The sequence below is a fragment of the Lepisma saccharinum genome, chromosome 2, assembly GCF_977018435.1.
Source record: "Lepisma saccharinum chromosome 2, izLepSacc3.1, whole genome shotgun sequence".
NCBI classification, from domain to species: Eukaryota; Metazoa; Arthropoda; class Insecta; order Zygentoma; family Lepismatidae; genus Lepisma; species Lepisma saccharinum.
The window spans coordinates 116,333,734-116,354,683 of record NC_139230.1 but is presented as its reverse complement, the minus strand read 5'-3'; positions in this window follow the sequence as shown (position 1 = coordinate 116,354,683).

Here is a 20,950-nt window from a genome sequence, read left to right as displayed (position 1 = left end):
TTCATGGCCGATGCATTCCAAGCACCGATCGCACAACGCCACTGCTCTAAGGAATTTCCCATCTTCGCACACTTCACGCTTCACTGAGCACGGGAGCCTTTAGATAACACGTCTGAACCGAACGAAAACCTCGGTAAATATACTATCTTGCCAAACAACAACATATCCAAAACTATTTGGATCATGAACCTGATACGGTGTTGTGGAAGAAAATGCTGGATCCGGATCGCAATAAGACAATGGTTTGAGAAAAGCCTCGAAGTCCGCAATGATGATGGCCGGATGTTCCAACAAGACCTTGTGCATTTTAAATTCTTCGAATTCATTTGCTTTGGGCATCAACATGCGAGCCGGTCTGTTAACTCCACAGTAGACTTTATGTTCAGCACGTTTTTGTATGGCAATTTCTTGATTTTGGTAATGTTGGTAATTACGTTGGTCAAGATCGTCGAATACAGTTAAACACCTTGGACAAACTTCGATGTGTGCTTCAAGCTTGGTTGTTTGGCTTCTGACTAAGCGGAAGAGTGAACGAATTAGCATGTAATGATGAACATTATTGTCAGCAATGAGAAGCAGATTGATATCCACAGCTTCGTCATCAACAATATTAGTTATCCTAACAGGATGCACAAAATACTTAACTGAACTATACGAATATACATTTATAGCTAATCGTTTTCCTTCTCTATTTCGTACCCTGTTTTGAAACTTCGTTATGTCGGAAATAGCAACAGGGTATTCGATGCCTGTCACAGCATATTCAATCTCATCGATATATTGTGTGTAATGACTAACCTGACATGGATTATTTGAACGATGAACCGGGTGAAGCGCTGCTAAAATGCACCACATGAAACACTTATCGTCAGTGTTATAAATATTCAGCACAGCTTTCTTATGCTGAATTTCTACCGGAAGTGGAACGTAGCTCGAAGCAGAAAAAGGTGTAAATTTGTTTACATAAGCGATTAACCTGTGAGGACTTCCACATAGAGACCAACCTGATCCCTTAACCTCGAACTCATCGTGTTTCATAATCAATTGACTAGTAAGATTAGAATAAAAAACGTTCAAATTATCAATGTCTGCCAAATAAAGGACTTGGTTTCTCGTTTTGTGAAAGAAAACATTTCTTGTACCATTGGGTTTCTCATATTCACAAATTAGATCAACATATACTTTTATGCAGTTGTTTTCTAGTTTACTTTTCAGAATATTTATGATAGATGTTTTAATTTCACTCAAGAAATATCACAGCGTGGGTTCGAAGTAAAACAGAAATCCTGTAGTTGGTCGTTGAATGCAGATCTAATCGGCTTTTGGTCATTAGACATCTCAATTTGTTTAGAAGTAGAAGCTTCAGTTTCAGGATGATCAATTTTTCTTTTCAATGTTCCATGTCCGGTTGATGCCTTGCAACTTTTCATGTGTTTACTTAAATTAGCAATGCTAATTATTTTTTCGCATTGAGTACATGGCCTAGTAGGTAACAAACTATTTATTTTCGAACCTGCTTCAATGCATCTTGCCCTATGCTTGCTAATATTAGTTTTGGAGATGAATTTTCCACAAATGACACATTCGATGAAAGTGGTAGATGACATTTTTTTTAATATGCTGTAAGTAAATAACAATAAGACGCACAATCAAGTCAAGATTCAATAAGACAATTTTAAAATTACGATAATTGATAGAATGTAACTTAAAAAGGACAATAGTTATAATTATAATTTTTTTCAGCTCTGGTATTTATATACAAATTTTCTCCGAAAAAAATACAAAATTCAATACAAATACAAATTCATACAAATTCAAACTGTGTGAAAAACGACTTGAACCCTCTTCAAAATAAAATAATTGTAGCTATTACGACAAAATTTTCAGCTATGTTATTTATACAGAATTTCCAGAGACAATAGAAGTAGACCGGAAGTAGACCGAAAGTAAATTTGTGTGGGTGGGCGTGGGTGTGCGTGGGTGTATACTTAAAAAAAACAACTGGAAAAACTCACAAGTGTCTGTCAAGTAGACCGGAAGTAGACCGGAAGTAAATAGGTATAGGTAGGTATGGGTGTGGGCGTGGGTGAGTGTAGGTGGGTGTGGGTGGGTGTAGGTGGGTGTGGGTGGGTGTAGGTGTACTTTAACTCGTAAGAAATTATGACATTCGTACGAAGTACGAGATGAAAAAACACAGATTTACAATAGTATAAAATCAATAAAAACATCATCAAAATAGGTTTTCCATTGTGGTTAAATTAATAAAAATAATAGACCTCGTACCACTCGTACGAAGTATGAGGTGAAAAAACACAGATTTGCAATAGTATAAATTCGACAAAAACATCGTCAAAATAGGTTTTCTATTGTGCTTAAATTAATAAAAATAATAGGCCTCGTACCAAGTATTATGCAGAACCCGTATGATCACCCTGCTACTTTCTGGTCAAGCATATAACTTTTCCTCTCTCATAAATTTATCATATAATTGTTGCAATTAGCCAAAAGTGATAAAAAGGCGATGTTAAATAACAAAAAACGAATAAAATCAACGAGAAAACAGATTAAAGAGAATTATGTAATAATATTTCAGAAATTATGTAAGCAGCATGACATTTTCTTTGCCAAAGAGGGGACGGGGTTTAGTGGACCCTGTGCTCTTTTAGTTATAGCTGTAGCCCCCCCCCTCCTACGTACGCATCCATGGATGTCCTGCTTTTCTGTTCAGAAAATCTGGCCACCCTAGTGTACGTACAAAATAAAATTGGTATCTTGTTCTGAACAACTGCGTCAAATCTTCTCCTCTGATTTCATGCCGGGTGCCGCTTCTGTTGTCTTCTCTGTGACGCCGCCACGCCGCACTTCCCTTTCTCGCGACTCGAGACCGACCGCCGCCATATCCGGCTATCCTATTTCGTATTTGTGTTTTTGTGTGACATTGTTGTAGCTTGGTTACGTGCAAATCAACTGTATTTTATGAAGATTAGTACGTATAACACAGAATAAATGAATAAGGGAGAATTCACACCTAAGAAACACGCGACACGCGTCGCTTGGAAGCCAACACTCAGTAATCAATGCAACATTTCGAACCGAAGAGACACGGCAAGATGCATGTCGCTTACGTGCCTCTCGGACTGTGCCGTTTTCTCAATACCGTGCATCGTGTTGCTTCAGTTTGTTGTTCGCGCATGCGCAGCGAATGCTTCATTCCAACGAGCTGTATTTAGACTCTAGAAGAGAGCCCAACCGGCATTATGTTTGAACCTCTAATTTGTTGATATAATAAAGTATCTATATGTACAATGTTTTAACAATGTTTTAAGATTTAAACACAACGTTCATTTCGCTTTATCAAGTTTTTTGATGCAGTTATCTATCGGCTGTAATTTGCCTTCAACATCGTGAAAAGAGGCCGTGTTTTGGCCATTTACCTAACTGCTTTTATTTGAAAAAGTCAGCTTATAAAGGCACTTTAGTCCAAACTATATTAGTCAACATGGTAAAGTACTCTAGTGCATTGTTTTTCAACCGCCGGGCCGCGACCCGATACCGTGCTCTCGTATCAACTATACTGAGCACCGAAATGTTCTGCTGAAACTGCTTGACAACTATCATAATCCCAATATCATATTTGAGTTGGGAGTTTTCGTTTCTTAAGTCCATTTTATGCACAAATAGACTAATCAGAACTGGATCTGCCAGGTGCCTCCCCGGTTATCGAACCCGGGATCACTTAATTACAAGGAGACGACGTTACCACTTTGTCTTCCATATTTTTATATTTGTCAACAATCCTACACACGTAATCAAACTATTATTACTCTTATGATTATGCTAGAATTTATTTATCAATATTTAATTTCATAGGTACATGTTAATTCATGCATAAAATCTTAAATACTGTAAAGATTTGCGAGGAAAATTCTTCGGCTAAGGGCATTGACTTAAAAAAAATACCGTGACATGGTTTCACGAAGCTTGAGAACCATTCCTCTAGTGTTTAGGTATTCGCTTTATTCAGGCTGAAAAGTCTAGCGTATACAGTTTGAGGTCAGTGCATATTATTTCTCAGTTTTCTCATACACAACATGCCTCTCCCAAGTTTCAATAACTTGTACAAATTTACAACGCAGTTTACATGTAACAATGTCTCTTGTTACGTTATTTGCGGGTGACTAATAAACTGTTTAATGCAATTATATCGGCACCATCATGCAAACTGACCAAAGAAACCAGTGTCGCTTGTCGCGTGCATCTTGTCTCTTCGGTGTGAAACACTCGTGTCGCGTGTTGCATGTTGCATGTTGCGTATCGTGTGTTTCTTTGGCATGAATTCTCCCTTACGTACAAATAAAGTTTAATTAACACGTTTTAATTTATATTTTGTCGGGACCTACAGTAATTTACGTATAGAACAGAATTACGCACAACTGAGTTACGTATAAAGCAGTCTCAACTGTATTTGCTGTGAACGAATCTAGATAGTGACAGCTACGTTCAGATTGGGTTCGATTGTTGGGCCAGCTACAAAACAGGCAACACAGGCAGGCTGATCTAGAATAGGCATATTGTATCAACTTGATAATTCACAGTTGATTCTAATCACCAAATGTTGTACTTGTAACTAATAGTTTCGAAAAAATCGCAACATCAAATATTAGCCTGACAAGTTAATTTCCGATATGCGCAGATCACTGCGGAGCACTTCCTATTACGTCATCCTCCCTACCACTCTTCTACTCACTGGTCTGGCGTTGAGAGTACCAGTGGTGCCAACTCAGCAAAATTAAGCTAAAACAAATATGACAAACGATTTTCACTGTTTAGCGTGACGGTGCATGCAGGCTTCTATTATATCGGTGGTTCATTTTATTTAATCCGGCCTTTGAAAATGCGTGCGGTGCGCCGATCGTAAGCTGTAGTATTACGCACGTGCGTTAAGGTTTATAAGGAAGAGAAACTACAGGGCGAATGACTTCATTTTCTGAATGCGATTTCGAGCAGTGGCCTGTTTATTTTGTTGCTTTTTTTAAAGCCGAGTGGGGTGGGGGTTCGTTTGTTTATCGTACAACAATCACTACGAGAAGACAATCTGATAATACGCTTGCCTGTGTTCTTTTCTAAAGCATTGCAATGTTCATGCTCTTTACTCTTGGCTGCAAGATTCATACTTTGAAAGAGATGGACTTATGAACGAACGAGTAGATGAACTGATGATTAGACTTGGTGAAGCCGATTCAGACACGGACACAGACACAGACTCGGATGAGTGGGAGAGTGAAACTGAAAAAGGAGAACTGGAAAACATTTAGAAGGTGAGCTCAGTTCTATCGTTTATATATTTTTCATTTTTATATCGATTTATTTCATACATTTCTTATGCTGGTAAGAAATATCCCTAATATAACTTAATTCGTTTAAGGTTTAAAGGGAAAATATCAAAATGTATTAAGAATTTAGCGTGATCAATAGGTAGCGTAGATGAGGGGATACTAATTCATGCCTTTCACATTCAAATTTCATTGAAAATTCTCAGACAATTCCGCTCCCTCCAGGTTGCAACACTGCGAACCTACGTCGCCGCAGACAATGGAGTGGGGAAATGTGATATGAGTGCGCAAACAATGGATTGCAGCGTATTGTTTTATGCTAACAATGTGTATCGTATAGTATGGGTTGTAGTACTACAAAGGGGTCCACAAGTACTGCTCGGCAAATTGTCCATAGCAATTTTCATGAATTATTCTCTTGCATCCTTCGTGCTCTTAATGTCTGCTGGTGTGGAAGTTGTCAGCAGCTTGTTTGACTCTTGTTTCAATGCGATGGCGATGGACACTTTGCTTGGCAATGCTGAATTTGATGCACACGAGGGCTAATCGGGACTAGACATACAGTTTAAAGTGGGATCCGAACCACGTGTGCTTGCACCGGGTATCGAACCCGGGACCACTTAATTACAAGACGATGACGTTACCACTACGCCATCGTTGCAATATCCATGTATCCCACTGTACGAAAAAATATTGCACTTCCAGATAGAAAGGAGCCACTTTGCACGCCTGTAGGTTTACACAAAAGAAACGATTTCAGAAGGTATTCCCTTCGAATTATACTGCATGTAATAATACGGCAATTTTTCAAAATGGCGGACGCATGGAATTAAATGCTTTACATGTCTCGACCATTGCCTTTTGAAGAAAAAAAGTGCAGTTATATTAGTCTATAGTTATGATCAATAATTTTCATTTCCATTCTTTACAGAGTAGTACTTGTTTTCTTATTTCCCCCTTCTTTAGTAGTGTAATTGGCTATACTATGAGCACACAAATCTTACAAATGAAGAGATCATATGATTAAACAGCCCGATTTGGCTACACTTAAAACAATGTCAAGATGTCTATATGAATCAATCGGCCAAGTGTGTACACAGTTAAATCTAAAGAATCCTGAATTCTAGTGTACAAATGAAGAATCACACAGTGTACAAATGAAGAGCTCATATGATTAAACAGCCCGATTCGGCTATACTTAAAACAATGTCAAGATGTCTATATGAATCAATCGGCCATGTGTGCACACAGTTAAATCTAAAGAATCTTGAGCCCTAGTGTACAAATGAAGAAGCCTCAACAGACAGATTTGCCCATGTGTGCAAAAGGCTGAATCTCTCAGTTTGTTGTCTGTAATCCTGCTAAAGATATAGTCTTCTTGATATTGTTATGGCTCTGCTCAATATTTTAATTGGACATCAGCCTCAATTCATATATCTAATACTAAGACAATGTAATATGCAGAGGCCCTCTAGAATTGCTCTGTGACTCTCTCATTTCTTACATCATAAACATATGATTTTTCACCTATAAGAATAACACTACATATGGTGTCATCAGGGAGTGTATCGTGGAATTCACAGATAATTTTAATGTTTGTCCTGTCATTAACCACAACTTGTTTCCTTTTTGAGGTGTTGATGACAAACATGGGTCTCTGTGCTTTGAATTCATCTGGTGTGTAATACATGTCAGTATTGCCAGTAGTGACCTTTTTGTATGCTGTAAATGCTTCATATAATTTAAGAAAATCATCCTTGGACATGTTTAAATTATAATTTTCTCTAGGAAACACCTCATTTCTGCCATTTTTAAGATATATGTTTTTGATGTTGCAGTTATCAAATTTACTTGAATTTTTGTCTTGGTTATTGTGTCTTCCAGTATGAAACAGTACCACCACAAAATCTGGCATGTCATATTGTATACTGGAGAATGAATTTGTAGCATCAAACTCATAATAGCTACCAGTGGCAGGCTTCTGCACACATTGATATGTATAAAATTGTAAAGGCACCTGTGGATTTTTTAGGATATCTGCTTTGTATTTAAGAGCATAACTGGCTTCATATTCAACAACTGGAATTCTTACCTCCATAGTCTGAATAAGGCACTTGCCCTCATCAGGTAGGGTATTAGGCAGAGCTTCCCCGGTAGAGTTTAGTGTACTGTACCTCATCAAAGCATTATTATCATTGGCAGCTCTTCTAAATGTGATTCTCAAACCACCCTTCCACATAATATCTTTGTAATCTGAGAAGAATCCTGGCAACAGGCGCATAGGAAACAATACTGTGTAGCTCTTAGATAATATTTTATCACCAGCCTCAAATCCACCTATTTTGTAGTAAGAAGCCTCGGTTTTGGATAATTTTAGTGTGGCCAAAGCTGTAGAGGTAATGCCAGGGTAATCTACTCTGTTTATAACAACACCATGTTTTCTGATCTCAATTTCAGAGAACAGATGTGGCACAAAATTGTCTACCAATCTTATATTTGAGTTAGCAGGATAATCTGTACCATCGAGCTTTACAACATCAAATTTGATGTATAGGTCTGCTGGAAAAAAAAATCATCAGAATAATAAAAATTCACAAAGTACCCAACAATTCTCCTCTTTCTGTAATACACTTCCAACTCAAAGTGACTGATGCTTTTCAAACTCAGGTACCCAAAGCTATGCTCACTGCACAGCACCCACTGAAACTCAGTCTCATTCTCAACAGACATCGGGTCACACTCTGACAGGTTTGAGAACCTCAGCTTGAATTCAGAAACAAGAGATTTAGATTTGATGTATCTGGAAATGGCCCTTCTTTCAAAAAATGTTTGCATCTTGAATCAATCAACCTGCAAACAATATTACATGTTAGGCTAGGCTATCTCAACAGCAAAGGCATACACCTCAGTGGCTTCCCGCACTTACATTCTGTAAACACATTACATGATTTCATTATCCTATTAAAGCACCCAATGCTGCAATTTTTAAATTTTTGCTGAAGAAGATACATGATTATCTTATTTATGTTCAGAGAGTTGTATGCATCAAAGGGCTGCAGGTGATGATTAAAATCTGCACCACTATACAACATCCCACTGTCTGTGGTAATAAATTCTGACCTATGGAACCTGTCCAGATGCAGCTGCAAAAATATAAAATGTTTCCAATTTGAGCTCTGATTGGGAAGCATCTCAAAATCATAGAATCTCCCTGGCTTTGCATGATTTGTGAACCAGCGCCCATAATAGGTAAAATTAATACAATAATAAAAAACAACAAAATGCCCTACAATTCTCCTGTAGGTGTTATACTTGTGGCACTCAAAATCTGTAATACATCTCAAGTTCAGATATTTGAAACTGTGTGTGCTGTCAAGTGCCCAGTGAAACTCTGTCTCAGTGTTGATGGCAAACACATCATGCTCTGACAGTGTTGAGAATCTAATTTTGAAACCCTCAACAAGTGATTCAGATCTAATACATCTTGCAATGCCTCTTCTTTCAAAAAATGACATTTGTGTGCATGTTATATAGGGTGTTCTGGTGGTATGTCTAAGAGCAGGGACATATTGCTTCTGTCTCCAAAATTACACACAACAGTTTTCATAACATAATCGGGACTACAATTTTTAAACTTTTGACCTAATAGATACAGCAGAACCTCATTCATATCAATAATTCCTTTATTGTGGAAATGTTCCTTGCGGACAAAATCTGCCCCAGAATACACCATGCCTGTATTTGTAGTTATAAACTCAAATGTATCAAAATAACTCAAGTATATATCACAATTAAAATGTTTCCAGTTTGAAGTCTGGTCAAAGGCCATATGAAAATTGTACAGTGCTGTAAAAGTTGTATTTGTGAACCAGAAATTGTTCCTGAAGCAATCATAGAAACTTACAAAGAATCCAACAATTCTCCTGTGTATAAAATATACAATTTTTACACTCTTGCCAAGACATCCCAGGCTCAGGTATCTGAAATCATGCTCACTGTTGAGCAACCATCTGAACTCAGTTTCACTTCTCACAGCAAACAGATTATATTCTGATAACTCATAGAATACAAGCCTGAAATTTCTTAAAAGTGACTCTGATTTTATGTATCTGGAAAGATTTCTTCTGTCAAAAAACATACTTGCTACAGTGTAAACATCACAGTGCTGTATATACAATTAATTGGCAGCTCCAATAGGAACAGGTGCATGACTAGATAATAATTATCACAATTGTTCTGTTTCAGCCCTCCAACACAACAACACACTCAAAAATACAATACTGCAATTTTTTAAGAGCATGTTGGATACTCTGCTTGAGCACCTCACCCCTAGGCTGATGATGCTCCTCCTCTCTGTCTACTGTCAGACCCTCGTGCCTGAAATACATGATGTTTGTCTGGCTTCAAAAATACAATTGTTCTAACCCTATGTATGTATTATTGGCAACTCGGATAATTGTTTCCCACAGTTGCATGTGTCATTCCAATTATTCTTCTCTAGTGATAAGACAACACACTCATGGTCACAATCCCTAAATTTTTGCCTAAGAAAATACATAACAAGCTCATTCAGGTATGTGTGCTTTGAGTACTCAACACGGTCTGGATCAAAATCCACCCCACTAAACAGATACCCATCATCTGTGGTGATAAATTCACTGTGCTTCAAGTTCATATTAATTGTTCTATTTAAAAATTTGTAATGCTTCCAATTTGAACTCTGACATGCAATCATGTGCATCCTGTACTCAAAACACCACCACTCACAGCAATTGTTGAACCAGTGATTATCATACAATTTCAACATGCAATAATATCTATACCTATCTGTGTAAAAATTGACAAAGAACCCAACAATCCTCCTGCACCTGTTGTATACAAATCTTTCAAATTTGCTGAGGAGCTTCAGGCACAAATATTTAAAAATCCTCTCACTGGCAAGCACCCACTGCATCTCAGTCTCATTCTGTACAGCAAACAGGTCATACTCAGACAGACCAGAGAACCTAAGCTTGAAATCATCAACAAGGGACTTGGATTTTATGTACTTTGAAATACATCTCCTCTCAAAAAATCCTGAATCCATATAAAATTGTTTCTAGTAAATATTTTGAAATCTCAATTATCTTGATTGATGTCTCCTGTACTGCTTATATTGAGATCTGCTGCAGGCTGTTGCTCACTGCCTATCTCCAGATTCCTGTATCTGAAATACATATTGTATGTATTATCACACAGGCAGACTGTATAATTGTTTACCACATTTACATATACAATTATTATCATGTAATAATTCAACAATACACTTGTAATTACAATCCCTGAATCTCTGTCTCAGAAAATACAGAACAATCTCACTTATATGTATATGCTCTGGGCACCCGACAAGATCCGGATTAAAATCCTCACCACTGTACAAGTTCCCATCATCTGTTGTTACAAATTCAATATTCTTGTCTATCAATTTTCTGTTAATCTTATTTAAATATTTGTAGTGCTTCCAATTTGAACTCTGATCTGCAATCATGTACATCCTATACTCTGCAGGCAATTCATAGCAATTGTTGAACCAATAATTATCATACAATCTCAACATGCAATAATATTGATAATACTTGTTTTTGTAAAAATTAACAAAAATCCAACAATCCTCCTGTATCTGTTGTATACAATCCTTTCAAACTTGCTAAGCATCTTAAGGGACAGGTATTGGAAAATTCTGTCACTAACAAGCACCCACTGCATTTCAGTTTCATTCTACACAGCAAACAGGTCATACTCGGACAGGCCAGAGAACCTGAGCCTGATATTATTTACAAGTGACTTGGATTTTATGTATTTCAAAATATATCTTCTCTCAAAAAATCCTGTATCAGAATTATCCATGCAATTATATAGGACCCATATAAGTTAATATTGTCAGGCATATAAATATTTCACAGTATTACCTTGCCTCCTGCTGCCTTGTATTCCTCACAAACTGCTTATGGAACTTGTTGTACCTGGTAAACAAAAAAATAAATATTAGAATTTTGTTAGGTAATACATACATATTTTTACAGAATAACTGCTATTTATCCTGACAATGTTTGATACTGACAGTGGTTTGACTGTTATTCATACACCCTTTGCCATGTTTGATCACTCTGTACAAATCTATATGTTTCACTGCTGTTTGTCCTGACAGGGTCTGCCTGCCTCCCAAAGAGATAAAGAATATTTACAATTATACAGCAATCCAAAATCATGCCGCCAACCCATAAGCATGTACAGATCTGCAGGCATTCAAAGCCTAGTCACCAGAAATATAATATTTTTAAAGGGGGTACTGTACCCCCGTATCGAATTGTACCCCCCTTTGGTAATTTTACAGCAGACGGAAGGTGCTACTGTTAAAAGAACCTATTTTCAATTCACCCAATAAAAAAAGTGTATATTGTTTATAATTTATGAGCATTATCTTTCTTACCACAGAAATTCAATCCATTGCAAACTTATTCTACTACATTGTGCTTGCTAGTAGTTAGTTAATTGACCTGTGTTCTTGGTAACCTCCTTAAGGAGATGAAAATTGTTTAAAATGTGTGTGGAACGATGGAACCATATTTGCTCTCAGAAAATCATGCTGCAGACAAATGCTAAAGAAGTGGCCTCGTCGATTCGAAGATAAGATACAAATCTTCATCAGAATAGTATATGACTGACTCCATTTTCTTTTGAATGTTTAAAATGTAATTTTTCGAAACGAAATATTTACACAAACGAGACGAGACACGACAGACCAACTTGGGGGGTACAATGTACTCCTGTACCTCACCCATATTTTTCATAACTTTGTAAGATGGTGTACGGAAAACTATACTTAAACGTATATTTTAAGATATTTTTTTGGAAATATAGTCCCGATTAGCCTATTTGAGCATGAAGTGAATCTAGAATAAGTTTTAATAACTTCAGAGTGGAAACCGAAACAAAAATAAGCAGAAACAAGAACGAGAAGGACCTCACCACACAGGAGATGAGATGAGGCTGTGACAATTCTCGACTCAACGCATAGCGATATCATTCCTAGGCGAAATCAAATTTTTCCTACACATTTAAACAGGATGCAATTTGCGACTTTATCAGGGGGACTTTTTTTTACCTATGTATTAGGGTATACTTATAATTGGATATTAATTGCTTATAATCTAATTGTGATATCGAATGCAACACAAACACAACGCCATTTTAAGTTAAACCCTAAAGTCAAACTGTACATTACATTAGTCAGATGAATGAACGACATAAATTAGATTCACTGCAGGTTCTATTGGTATATTTTGGATTGGATGGATTCACAAGGTGTTTGATTCATTTATTTTATTTATTTTACTTCGCATTTCTGCCACTTTTGGCTAATCGCGAAGATGAGGATGAGTGATGATATGATATACACTCACAAATAACACCCATGCCCAGGCCGGGATTCAAACCTGGGATCTCTGACTTCATAGCGCGCTATGCTAACCCCCATCGTCACGGAGGCCGGCGAGGTGGGAATGCGTTTTGGATTTTCTCTGTAGATGCGAAAATCTTTAACTGTGACGCGCACATGCTTTTGCTTACATTAAAGTTTACCTTTTCACATAAACAAGAAATTGACATGTCACCCAAAAACACACGCATGCACCTGCATTTAATACCATTACATACGAAAATAAACCTTGGCCGGCTCTTCATATTGTCCACCAACGATTGAAAAGAAGAAAAAAAGTCTTGAGCATATAACTTTCCTTGTTTCCTCTGAGATCTGAAGGATTTCGGTTTTGTATATGTAATGATAAAGTGCTTGTAGTGTCATTAGGTACAGCTAATTGTAATTATATAAGAAACAAATGCTTTGTCAAATGTTTCGCAAATATTTCAAACTTAGACTTCTTACGAGTTGATCGGGAACCATCTCAACTCTAGTTTTATTTTCTTTTTTAATACAACGCCCTATAGGTGTCTGAGAAAATACCAAATACATGGCTTCTAAAAGGCATTGGATGTGGTACAGATCTGCCATAAATTGTTTAAGATATTTTTATGCGTAGCTATGGCACTTTAAAATTAGAATGAAAAGAACTGAAGTGGAACTTCATAAATATTATATATTTAATAATGTAATTTCTATATCCATTGGGTGGGAGATGATTATTTCTGGTTGGGGTGGCCCAAGATCCTCCTCATCCCCTTTAATCTCAATCTGCATTAAAATGAATAGATGTATCTTTGTTCGCAATTTTCACATTTAAAACTCCTGATTTTCCGTTCCGTTAAATTAAAACAAACCCCGAACGAGGTCTAGAGCTTTATATGTTTCAGAATTTTTATCTGGTTTTAAAATCTGTTGTTTTTTTTAAATTCTAAGAAAAACAAAGAAAAAAATATTTATGCAAAATATGCATTAAATAACAGGACATTCGTGTGTGTTGTTCTAAAATATAATATTTCACATTATACTTAGATATCAAGGACGTATTTAAGGGGGGGTTCCTGATCCCCCTCCCCGAAAGACTTACCAAGTAGTAAAAGTAAATAATCAAAATATTGTTTAGCTTTTGTTCGATGATTACTTCCACTGAACTTATTGGAAGGCAAGGAATTTGACGCATACAGCTTTGAAGGGTTCCAAACATTTATGGACACTACTAATATCATCCATAAAATATTAATCAGGAACTTTACTTTTCATTAATTGGATCCAACTCCTTTTTTGTTATTTAAGAAATATTCAATTATTTTTCTATTTGACATTAAATTCCTTGCCAGGGGAGTTGTTTTTATGCAAATCTTGGCGATCTTAACTACACGTAAGCTAGATAATGAATACGTGCTGTTATATCTATATTATTTTACTATATTTTACCTATTCATGTAATAATAATAATTCATTATTAATTAATTTACATATTTAACTAATATTTTAATTTAATTAAATATAATAATAATTATTATTATTGTGACACTTGGTTTGAAGTAGTATGTGTGTGTGTGTATATAATAAAAAGAATGTATTGCCGGCTCCCGTGGCGGAGTGGTTGCACATCGCGCTACGACGCCAGGGGTCCCGGGTTCGAATCCTAGCCTGGGCATCGTTGTATGTGAACAGTGGCGCAGGAACGTTTTGCATTTGGGGGGGTACAAAATTCACCCTCCTCCATATATATATATATATACACACACACATATGGGGGAGGGTGAATTTTGTACTACTTGCCACAAACAGTGCATACGTTACCTACAAAGTTACCTCGTTTAGAAAGATTCTCCTTCTTGATCAGTTTGCCGGTGGTTTTTTTTTCTTCCCTTCTATTTTGGGCTTGGATTATTCTCGTGGGATTTCGGATCTGCATTGACCATGTGTGCCGTGGATAGACAAGTTTTGGTAATAGACACTCAACATAGAATTGTTGTAGCTGCGTTTCCATATTCTTCTTCCAGAATTGATCATCTCTCTGGATGTATTCTATTTTAACACCTTTCTGTGTCCACAGACCAAAGATACAGTACCTTCTCCGCGTAATAATTACTATTACCCTACACGTGGTAATAGTAATTATGTGTGGTGTTCACGATATTGGCGTTAAGCTCTTCGTAAAATTTCCAGATAGTTACTTTCTTCGTCTTGATGGCATGTGCAGGTGTTACATGTTTGACAGAAAAGGGACACTTAATTTCGATAATTGCATAACGAAATAAATGTTAGATACAGTGAAGTTTCTGATAGATATTGTATACATATGGTTATGAGTTGTAGTATGCATAAACCTTCTTTGTAATATCATTCAAAGCCGTGCTATCCCAATATAATCCTTGCCTTCCAATAAGTTCAGTCTCTTCAGATAAAGCTAACAACCATCATATACAACAAATGCTAAACGAGTATTGTTATTATTTTATTACTTGGTAATCTTTTCGTTTGGGGGAGGGGGTCCAGACGCCCTAAATAAATCCTTTATGTCTTTCAAAGCCTTATGATCTCAATCCTAATCATTGCCTTCCAAAATATTCAGAGTAAAAATAGTAGTACTTGATAAGTATTTCGGGTGCTATACTTCAAAGCCGTATTATATTTATAGCTATAATCCTTCCCTCCAATACGCGTTCAGAGGAAATTATCCATCGAATAGGCAAATATTGCTAAAGGAGTATATTTACATTATTTAATTTTAGTACTTCATAATCCTTTCGGGGGGGGGGGGCGGACCCCCAGCAAAATTGTTCTACGTATTATAGCGTAATATTTGCCAAGGACACCGGTTTAATTGAATTACTCAAAATAACGTTACTGGTTTACGTACGTACAATGTAAACGTCTAATGGAAACCGATAAATACTTCCCCATTTGATGATGTAAACGGATAGGTATTATTTATATTTCATTCTGAACCCTTATTTTGCCGGCGATTTTGTAGCGCTTGAAACTTCATTGTTGTTTCTGCAGCAGACGATTTTCTCGGAGCCCACATCTTACGCCAAACACACTTGCTGCCGTCACCCATATTTTGCAATTGAACACGTCCAGTTGACGCAAGCACACTTCCCTGTCTCTTGCGATCGTGTTTTGTCTTCACGAGCTATTTTGTTGTATCCCTCCGCGTTCTAATGTGGGTGGGGTTTAGAACGCTTCTAACTATCTGCACGAGATGTCGCCACAGTGCAGGGACACTTTTACGTATTGCAAGGGCTTCGTTTTCCTCAAACAGTCTCAAAATAGGAAAACTGACTTCTAGAGTGATGATGTTAATGTCAAGTACAATGAACATTGCATGGCCCCAACAAAACAGTTTTCCATAAGCTTGTGTGGTTAACGAGATAATTGCATGTGAAAATTACGGTTTTTCCCATTATTATGCCCAATTTACTTATTAAGCAGGGTATTTTTTTAAATTTCTGCTTTGTAGGAGATACGCAGCCATATTTTCTGAAGGATAGAAAACAAACCCGGAGGTCCTATCTTTGCTCGTAACTGAAAAATCTGTTTAAAACGGAACGTCTGCACTGCGCGTTTTCGTCAATGTATGAAGGAGCCTTAATAGGCGTATGTCCACAATTTTGATGAGAAGAAAATTGTAAATATAAAGACGTTCTTACTTGCATTTTCCTATTTATGGTCAGAATTATATGTATACAGGTAAATTGCGGCGATGAGGATGAATTGTGAAAGATATGATAACTGAAACACAATCTAAAGACAGCCACACCCTGACCACAGAAAGACTAATCGGGACTGGACCTACATTTTAAAGTGGAATCCGAACAACTACGTTCCACAAGTAATCGAACCTTGGACTCCTTGATTACAAGGCGACGACGCTGCCACTGCGCCATCAGGGAGGCCCACACAGACTTATTATAAGTCTTGAAGTAAAAGTCATATGTTGCAACAAATGAAAAGAAGTTAATGGTGAACTAAGCATATAAGCATATAAGTAATTTCTCATACACATATTCTTGGTTTTGGTAACTTCGCTCTTTGCCAATACCATTTCTTCCCTCTAATCTTTTCACCGCTGTCACTTACATTGTACTTAATTCCTAGCTATACAAGCGATTTCAGGATTAGTGTGTTTCTGCACAGCAACAACAAGAGAAGAGGGCCTTGGGGAATACAGCACACACTCAAAAGGCCAAAACATAGATATCAACTGAGCAGACGGTCCCACGAATCACAACTGTTGCCACTTTCAGGTGAATGAGGAGGAGATAATACAAATTATATACGTATACGTACGTATATAAACACAACTGTTTATTATTATTTTATTTATTTGCTTACTTAAACGTCCTCGTTGTTCCCAACGGAGAGAAAACCACAACCGTAAATCTTGGTGCGTTGCCAGAATTAATCATATGGAAGTGCTGAGAGGGTGTGGAATGACATTTAAGGGACGCGGTGTTGAAAATAAAGAAAACATGAAACATGCATGCCTGTTTTAGCCACTAAATGAAATACAAATAATATGCCAATGAAAGTGGATAAAACTAGCAAAAGGTGTCCCGGGTTCGATACCCGATGGAGGCACACAGTGGTTCGGATCCCACTTTAAACTATAGGTCCAGACTTACTGTGCATAAAGTGGACTTAAAACTCCAACTGCTTCACTCTTGCTCGGTTTTAGTACAAAACATGCTTAGAAATTTGATAGATTGACTGATTGATTGATTGAGGTGGTGTATACGTACACTTTGTGCACAGTAAGGCTAATCGAGACTGGACCTACAGTTTAAAGTGGGATCAGAACCACTATATACCTCTACCGAGAATCGAACCCGGAACCCCTTGATTACGAGGCGACGATGCTACCACTGTGCCATCGGAGAGGCCAAAAATTTGAAAAGAACAGCTCGTTGAAGGGAGGCCAATGACATACATGGAAAATTGGAGGATTTTTTCCAAGGAGAGACAAGCAAGGTATTTTCCCACGGGATGGGAGGGAATATGTTTCAGAAAATTTATAAGACACATTTGACTTTATAGCCAATAAAAAAAATGAAAATTAAGGATTCTATTTACAACCTTTCTACCTGCATATTTAAATTTCATCACGATCGAACGATTTTTTAAGTTTTTGGATTTCTTGTTTGGAAAACGCAAAAAACGTCACTTTTTTTATTCTCAACACGACTAAAAATCGAAAGCATACTCGGAAAAGAATTGGTTACTATAGCTTAACACAGAATTGAAACAGTCAAATTTTGATGTAACTCGTTTTTATGTAGGTCTAATGATTAATTTTTAATTCCAGTACAAAATTCGAGTAAACGTAATTTTTGATCCGATAGTAGGCAGACAGCAAAAACCGTGTGTCAACAACGCAAAGGATATCATAAAACATCTGACACTGAGCTATAGGCATTTATCGACAAACACACACTACTTGAAACATAAGAAGAAACAATTCTTAACAACAATGCTGACGAAAGAAAGACAATGGCGGCGTGCCTTTATAAACTGCCGACAGTACAGGAAAGAAATCGGCGATCAGTGTTTGCCTGTTGTAAACAATAACAGCGGTCTCACTTTAGAACGTACCTAACATTCGGCGCTGAATATGACATGAGATAAATTTAGCATGGCACTCTAAGAGTTGCTGTTGTTGAGTTGGTGTTTTAAGTCCACTTTATGCACAGTAAGGCTAATCGGCACTGCACCTACAGTTTAAAGTGGGATCCGAACCACTATGTGCCTTCACAGGGTATGGCACTCTAAGAGTTGGTGTTATTGGTTGAAAAATGGGCGCGGAAGAAAATTAAAAAGTGCGCAAACACTTCTTCGCACCCACCCCCCTGGCACTGACAAAGAAATGGTAGTTCAGAGTTGCCAAACGTCTGGTCTGAACGTCTGATCACTCTCCCCCCACTTAAACAGGACAGGGAGGGGGAGGTGGGCGGCGTTTTTCTCTGGTTATTTTTTTTTTCAAGTGTTACAAAATATTCATTGCAGTTCATTCTATCAGTACTTGCGTCAGTAACATTTCTATAAGCAAAGGACAATTTGATCAAATCTCAATGTTTTCGTACTTCATTACGTACTCTAGTAATTAAAGTCATTACTGTTTATTATTATTATTAATATTAATATACGTATTCAAACTTGCAAGCTAAAATGTAATTTCAATCAAGTTCAATGTAAGATTGTTTTTAAGTTCACTTTATGCCCAGAAAGGGTAATCGGGATTGAACCTACAGTTTAAAGTGGGATCAGAACCACAATGTGCCTCAACCGGGTAACGAACTCTAGACCCCTTGATTACACTACGTCCTATTCCAAAATGGCAAACTTAGTTTTCTCAATGGGTTAACACTTGTATTGTAACTGTGAATAGTACAGAGTATACAGAATATAAGAATCGCCTTGTAAACTGGCGATATGCAGTGGAGGTGCACTTCATACACTGGTTCAAATATTATATTATATAATATGTAATATATTATATATTACATCTTATATATTATATTAATAACTTACTTTCTGTTCTCCTGAATCTGACGGAGTGTTTAGTTCAGTGCGATACGACGCCAGGGGGCCCCCTGCCTTGACGGAGCGAGGGGCTTAGTAGGGAGGCCATTTTCATCTCATCATTTCACCCATTCTTCACAACCATATCTCACGTTTTCACCATTCCATCACGTCATTCATCTCCATATCTTTGACCTCCCTATAACTAAGGTAGGGAGGCCATTTTCATCTCATCATTTCACTCATTCTTCACATCCATATCTCACGTTTTCACCATTCCATCACGTCATTCATCTCCATATCTTTGACCTCCCTATAACTAAGGTAGGGAGGCCATTTTCATCTCATCATTTCACTCATTCTTCACATCCATATCTCACGTTTTCACCATTCCATCACGTCATTCATATCCATATCTTTGACCTCCCTATAACTAAGGGTCCTGCTAGAGGAGACAACCTCGATAAAAAAAACCTATCCCAAGGTGTGAATTGCACGTGCCGATGGGACAGTGTTGGCTGCAGGGGTAGGTGCAGTCGCGAACGTGGCCTCGGGGATTTCGGTTTGGTCCTCGAGTAGCCTCCTTTTTTGGTGGTAGGTCTTCCTCGGCATAGAGGGCATGTCGAGGCGACAATTTATGGACCCTCCACAATAAAACAATTTTGTATATGGGTACAAAAAACAACACAAACGGGGGAAAACCCCCAAAACGAGCGCGGCCTTCGAGCCCGCTTCAATTGGTGGAAAAGACAAGTAACGTTCCACGTTATCTTGTAATTAGTATTATTCAGAAGACCGATGATGAATCTGAAACAACCAAGAAACATGGAGCTGCTACATTGAAGGACTTGTTACCGTTTGTTATCAAGAAACAGACTACGCCGCTGGTTCAGATGTACCAGAAATAAAAAAAGCTGAGAAACGGGAGTCTTCTTATCCAGACCAGCACAGATCGCCAGACCAACAACCTTTTAAAGCTAAGATCTTTGGGCGACTTACCTGTTAATGTGCAAATCACAGAATGGTGTGTCAAATTTTGTTGTGAAAAAAACAGTGAATGAAAATGGTAATGGACGAATCCCCTACTATTACTTTTGCTATTGAGTGTTCTCATTTATGGGAAAACACTAATGTATGTATGTTATTGAGTGTGCATATATTATTATTTCATCATAATAAAAAGTTAATCAGCACCATGGAAGTTCTAGCTATGGGCCTCATCATAATCTGTCTACGCCTCTGGCATCAAGTAATGGATAGATAGGAAGTTAAAATAATTTGTGCTGAAGGTAGCCATTTAGAATTTCAGTTACACATTTACATTTTATTACAAGGTAGTATGGTATGAAGAATGAAGGGCAGTAATATTTCAAATAATGAAATAGTACTGTTGCTACTTACCTTCTTTGTTTACCTTGATTTTAATTTGTTTTGTCCAACCCTTCTTTAAGCAAGATTTACCATTTAAATACAGACTGTTCAAAAACTGCCAACATGGATGTAATAATAATTTGTCTTCACAGGGGCAGGGGACTTACCAACAGCTCCAACCATCAGATCCAGCTACATCCCAGAAATTCAACAAGAAAGGAACGAAGAAATAAAGAAGATGGTGAAGGACCAAGAT